Source organism: Amia ocellicauda, chromosome 4 (genome assembly GCF_036373705.1).
Source record: "Amia ocellicauda isolate fAmiCal2 chromosome 4, fAmiCal2.hap1, whole genome shotgun sequence".
Lineage (NCBI taxonomy): Eukaryota > Metazoa > Chordata > Actinopteri > Amiiformes > Amiidae > Amia > Amia ocellicauda.
The window spans coordinates 51550463-51557563 of NC_089853.1; the positions used below are offsets into that span (position 1 = coordinate 51550463).

Below are 7101 nucleotides of genomic sequence, written 5' to 3' on the forward strand. Positions count from 1 at the left end.
CAAACTAATATGCGGCAGCAATTTATTTATTTACATATTCTCCTTTAATTATTTTTCTTTCTTCTCTTGCCGCTACAGTATCTATTGCTTAAGTTTTGCTGTATTTGAATTCCCCGAAACTCAATTACATTTTTTTAAATCAAAGTCAGCACATATGGTCTTAATATATAAAGGTGTTTCTAAAAATATCTCTGTGAAAAAAAACACACCTCCAGGTCACAATCAGTGTATGGTCTAAACTTTTATATCCAGAGCAATACCAGACCTATTAAAGTATTGCTTGTTTGCATCAGTCTGTCTTCTCACAGTGCTGTGGTTTTGTCACTAAGTTATGTTTTTTTATTTGTAAATGATGTCACTGGAAGACCTCACTCTCTTGGGGAATGTCAGTGCTGTCGCTGGAACCATTGCACAACAATTACTGTAATAGATAAAAATTATGGAATGTCTCCCTTCAAGCCTTTATAAACTGCCAGGTAGATTTAATGATTATTTAGCCTTATTTTGAATTCTAACACAATAAAACATAGTTTTTATTTCATGAGAGGCTGCACCACAAAAGCAAGTCCTGTCACATACTGTATATTTTGAGTAATTCCTCGAAATGGATATGACAAAAACAGAGCTCGATTCCAACTATGCTTTTATCTAATGTATTTAGATTTGTTTTGTTTTTTACTTTTTGGGATCCTTGCAGGACGATATTTGAAGTCAGACTGGCAGTGGTACTCAACAAAGATGACCGCCTTCTTTCCATTTTCCCAGCAAGGAGCAAGAACCTGATGTCAGTCACTGCACCTTGAGACGCTTGAGAAGCTGTAATCTCTCTGAAAAGCAATATCTTTTGAGTGACTTAATTTTCCATCTTGCAAAAGGTTCAAAATGAATTTGGGAAAAATACCATTTGTTGGTTTATAATAACAACTGCCTTACTTTTGTAAAAACCAAAGTTTATGCACCACATCCTGCCAGGGAGATTGAATGCAACACTTTTTATTTGTCTACAATAAAAGAAAACCTTTTATTACATATTAGTTTGCTACATATTGGTTTGCTGACAATTACACAAGTGTGATTACAAACACTCAGACAGATAATCTTCAGGAGATATGACAGTTATCTGTTGCAATGCATGTGTCCCCAATTGAACATTTATATATATATATATATATATATATATATATATATATATATATATATATATATATATATATATACACTCACCTAAAGGATTATTAGGAACACCTGTTCAATTTCTCATTAATGCAATTATCTAACCAACCAATCACATGACAGTTGCTTCAATGCATTTAGGGGTGTGGTCCTGGTCAAGACAATCTCCTGAACTCCAAACTGAATGTCTGAATGGGAAAGAAAGGTGATTTAAGCAATTTTGAGCGTGGCATGGTTGTTGGTGCCAGACGGGCCGGTCTGAGTAGTTCACAATCTGCTCAGTTACTGGGATTTTCACGCACAACCATTTCTAGGGTTTACAAAGAATGGTGTGAAAAGGGAAAAACATCCAGTATGCGGCAGTCCTGTGGGCGAAAATGCCTTGTTGATGCTAGAGGTCAGAGGAGAATGGGCAGACTGATTCAAGCTGATAGAAGAGCAACTTTGACTGAAATAACCACTCGTTACAACCGAGGTATGCAGCAAAGCATTTGTGAAGCCACAACACGTACAACCTTGAGGCGGATGGGCTACAACAGCAGAAGACCCCACCGGGTACCACTCATCTCCACTACAAATAGGAAAAAGAGGCTACAATTTGCACAAGCTCACCAAAATTGGACAGTTGAAGACTGGAAAAATGTTGCCTGGTCTGATGAGTCTCGATTTCTGTTGAGACATTCAGATGGTAGAGTCAGAATTTGGCGTAAAAAGAATGAGAACATGGATCCATCATGCCTTGTTACCACTGTGCAGGCTGGTGGTGGTGGTGTAATGGTGTGGGGGATGTTTTCTTGGCACACTTTAGGCCCCTTAGTGCCAATTGGGCATCGTTTAAATGCCACGGCCTACCTGAGCATTGTTTCTGACCATGTCCATCCCTTTATGACCACCATGTACCCATCCTCTGATGGCTACTTCCAGCAAGATAATGCACCATGTCACAAAGGTCGAATCATTTCAAATTGGTTTCTTGAACATGACAATGAGTTCACTGTACTAAACTGGCCCCCACAGTCACCAGATCTCAACCCAATAGAGCATCTTTGGGATGTGGTGGAATGGGAGCTTCGTGCCCTGAATGTGCATCCCACAAATCTCCATCAACTGCAAGATGATATCCTATCAATATGGGCCAACATTTCTAAAGAATGCTTTCAGCACCTTGTTGAATCAATGCCACGTAGAATTAAGGCAGTTCTGAAGGCAAAAGGGGGTCAAACACAGTATTAGTATGGTGTTCCTAATAATCCTTTAGGTGAGTGTATATATATATATATATATATATATATATATATATATATATAATAGAATACATATTAACTTGTTTTTCTCTTTTCAATGCCTTAACCAAAAAAAGAAAAGGATGTTAACAATGAAACAGAAGGATATTTATGGTTTTCACTGATGTTTTTTGGTAAAGCAGGAGGTACTATCACAGGTTTTTGGATTCCAGAACCTACTTGGGTGAAATGAATGTTCGAGAGCACTTAGTGGGTAAGGACTTAGTCAAGTATTACACTAAATACTTTAGTAAAGTACTCTGAAAATGACATGGAGTCAGAAAGTCTGGGGAAGTACAGCCTAATAGGATTAAAGCTTCGATTCATTTTCACCACTTTCTGAACTCCCAGAAAGTAGTTATTCAGACTTGGGGCTGGGGGTAAAACTGATGTGATGAAGGTTGTTCATAGAGGCAGATGTTTGTCAAAAAATCAGCCAGTAAGCAAACGAGTTGGTGTGGAAGAAAATGAAAGGTGGTTAATGTGTAGTTTCAGGGGGAAAGGAAAAGCAAATGAGTTATTGTCTTTTATTTTTATAAAAAAACAGAAGAAATGTTGCCACCTGTTTTTCATTTTTCTTTTCAGTCCGAGAACACTTCTCAACCCTTTAATAACTGCTTTTTATTTGAAAGTGACAATCCTATCCACCTGCTTAATCGTATTATAAAATACTCCATGTAGTAAATGTAAGGTTTTGTATCACAAATATAGAGGACTTTAATAGATTTCTCTAATGTGTAACAATTCCTGCTGTGGAGAACCCAAAATGCTGGAGAAATGGAAAGCCATCATTGTCAATTCATGAGATCTCAATAGGAACCTCGGCAAGCCATGTTCAAAGTGGCCTTATTAATAAAAGGTCATTCAAACAGCTTGACTTTCTGAATGGCACCAGTGCACAGTGAACCGAATACAAATACTGTGGTTAAAACATCAGACAGAAATTATTCTCTTTGAGCCCAAGGCAAAGAGAATTAGTATTGTGGTCAGAAATTGCCAAAACAATGTGCAGCAGAATCTACCAGTTTACATATCAATGAAGTATTGTCATGCTTCTGCTCTATATCTTTATGGAAAAAGCCATTTTGGTTAATTATTATAACTAATTATTAGAGTGAAAAATATTATTTATTTATCTTAATTTTGAATTCTACAGGCAGTCATTAAAGAGTTAAAGGAGGCAGTTGTTATTTAGCATTTTTTAATAACAGTATGGTAATGTTATATAAAATAGTGAAATGCATTTTAAGTGCTATCTAATCCATCTTCTGAAATTAATTCATATAGAAGTAAAATAACTCTTGCACAACTGGGCTGCACCAGAACTATACAGTTTTTCTTTGTAAAACTGTAATTAAAAGGGAAAATAAATCTACACAGAGTGGTCATTCTGTTTAAATTATATATAAAAAAAGGTTTTGTACCGTTTACTATGCAAAGTTTAGGAAAACAATTAATCTGTGCTTTGTTTATTGTTGCATTTTTTTGCATTCATCCTGTTTGTATATCAAGGTGGAAAAATAAAAACATAAAAGTGTTTTTTAGCCTACATGGCTGGTTTTCTACCATTACAAGCCACCTGGGATTCTTTCCCATATTTGATATGCATGTATGCACTTTTTGTAGCTTGTTTCTGTACCTTTAAAGTAATTAGCTTTTCATTTACAAAAGCCTAGTATCCAGATTGCAGAGAATTTCATTGTAGAATCTTTCCTTTAATAAATTAATAAAATTACCTCAAGCATGCAATATGGTGGAAAGTATGAGTAGAATGCTTTGAGGGAAATACAGGTCTTATTAACTTACTTTAAGTAGCAAACCACTGTAGTAAGTATTTGAATATTACCAAATATTTTAGATTTATGTCTCATCCAAAATATATTTTGAACTACTAAAATTAGATTCTTTGGAGGAGGAAAATATTCTTGAAGATTTCCTGTGCCACATTGCACCAGCATGCATTACAGCCCAATAGGAGAAAACACAACAAAAGTTATACTAATTATATTAAAATAAAAAGATTAGATTCAAAACTGTGTAAGATTGAGCCGGTAGCCTTATTTGATATATTGAAGTCAACACCCTAAAGATTGCCACTTGAGGAAATTTGGTCTAGGATATGGAAAACCATAAATAAGGTCCACAAAACTATGCGTCAATTGCAACGAACTTGCAGAGTTAGTATGGCTCTCTGTACTAAGTTGCATACTAGATAGTAAGGTAATATCTCGGGATCATCCCCAGCAGTGTTGCCAGATTTGATTGACAGTATACCACTGACTCCACTAAAAACTAATTTTGAATTTGAATTTGATGAGTGGAACTAGGGAATATAATTCCCAAACCATCTTGCAACATTAACAGGATACAGTTATACAAATATGTTCTTAAAATACGTTCCTTGAGTATCTGGTGGGGTTTCTTACAGTGAAATTATTATTATTATTATTATTATTATTATTATTATTATTATTATTATTAATATTACATCCCCTTTTCACACTCAGCTGTTGTGTGTGTATTGTGTTATAATAACAACATAAATGGTGAGGTTTGTTTATTCTTAAATATGTTATGAAGTCCAAAGCTGACTTTCAATGTCTGTTGGCTAAAGATTAACCAACAGTCGCCATACTTGTGGAGTCTGCTTCACACAAAAATCCCCCGAATCTGTCCTAGCTATGGCTAGGCAGACGGTGACGTCAGAGGCACTCTGACTCCCGCAGGGAATGCAGACTTTTTTGAGTTACTAGAACACAGCCAGTATCTAGTTTAAGAAAATATGTGATTGACACACATTCTATCCAATCAGAGGCAAAACATTGACAGGTAGGGGGACAACCTGTCATTTAATTTGAGAAATATTTGATTGTCACACATTCTATTCAATGGAGGCAGGTATATATACCGGTGTATTGGCATACGCACAACTACTACTGCACCACTAAGTCGGCTATAGGCTGCATACAGCCCACTATATATAGCTATGTAATCTTGTAATTATATTTCCAACTGAGCCATAATTCCTATTGAGCTGCCAATAATCTATATTCTCAGTTATTTCATAGCATTTAATGAAACCTTGCTGCCCACAATTTGTACACTGGTTATTTTTTATTTAGCTGTGTACATTTGTATCCATCTACACCAGAGCATTTGCTGTTATTCATACATATTCATTCATAAAATAGTAAATGTATTTTATATAAAAAGTGTGATTATGAATAGTTCAGTTACACAACTTGTCAATACATTATGATTTATCACATTTTGTTCCCCTTAGTACGGTACTATCTATAGTAAGTCCTTAGCTAGAGCAGGACTTTAGTCCCGTACTTAGTCTCCTCTAGAGGGCAGCAGCAGTGATTTTGGGGTTCGTTGCAATAGAGACCTTTTTTAGTCCACAGACTAACTTCAGTCGCAGAGTTCATTGCAATGGGTATTAATCTTGCGGACTAGTATAGTACAGAGCTGCGTACTAACCACGGGATCATCTCCAGTTAGTACACAGCTTTCAGTTTGTTGCCCTACATGACAAAAACTTGCATGGATAAAAGTATTCACAAAGTCCAAATTAGTACTTAGCACCTCCAACTTATGAAGCATGCATTTTTAAATTGTATTTAATTATTTAAACCTTTGGATGAGTTGTCAGCATTTGTAGTGCATATAGGAATAGCACGTTAAATATGTGAATAAATTTTTTCCATTAATCTTATGTTAATAAATAAATACACACACACACACACACTCATATATATATATATATATATATATATATATATATATATATATATATATATATATATATAATTTTAATTAAATATAAGACTAATTCCTGCTCATTGTGTAAGTGAGGAGGTAAAGATTTGGTCTGATTTGGTCTAATATGATATTTCATTAACTTAGCATATATAAGTACAGTATAATGACTGATTTCCTACCTGAGCGTATGAGTAAAGCAAATGTATATACTTCTTAACTATTTTTCAGAACTACCCTAGAGTAATATGCATATATTGAAATAATGAATTCATCTGGAAATTTATGTAATATTACTTTCTTCCAATATCCCCAAATGTAGCTTAAAGATACCTCGCTTTGAGACATTGTTTTTATTCCTATCAAAAAGTCAATTATATTTGTTTTTGTTTTTCTAAACTATTGTGATTTTTAAAATGTTCTGTAAGTTTCTAAATTTAGAAATTTAAAAATCACTGGAATTCCTGCTTCTAAACCACAGGGTGGGGATGGAAATAAAAATGGTTGTTCAACTCAGTGCTGTGTGACTCCTGCTTTCATACACACAACAGGGCTAAACTGTTAATTTTGGTATCACATTCACTAAAGTGATCAATCATTTGCAATGCCTCCTAGCAGCAAGTGAACTTCACTTTCGAAAGTGAAGTTGTGAGGCAAGTGTATGGCATACGAGACTGTGCTGGTTTCTAAGAGTTATCCAATAAATGTCAGAGGTGCTAGAGTGTAGCAACAAAGACAGTATTTTTAAACAACATCTGTCTGCCACTTTGACAGATCCAGACATGACTGTGAATGGTTGCCAGGACCAATTTTAGACCAGGGTTACGAGTGCAGTTTTCACAGGCCTCCCTTTCCTGCGATACCGAATGGACACCTATAAGGC

The 7101-nt window shown here is 35.2% G+C and overlaps 1 protein-coding gene across 1 annotated transcript in view; it reads left to right on the forward strand.

The window, feature by feature from the left end:
- jph2 (junctophilin 2) overlaps positions 1–6734 on the forward strand; it is a 67703-nt gene extending 60969 nt beyond the window's left edge. The window contains exon 6 of the mRNA XM_066702709.1: positions 698–6734. The gene's annotated coding sequence lies outside the window, so the exon portion shown is untranslated. The remainder of the gene's footprint in view (positions 1–697) is intronic.
- The last annotated feature ends 367 nt before the right edge of the window (positions 6735–7101 follow it).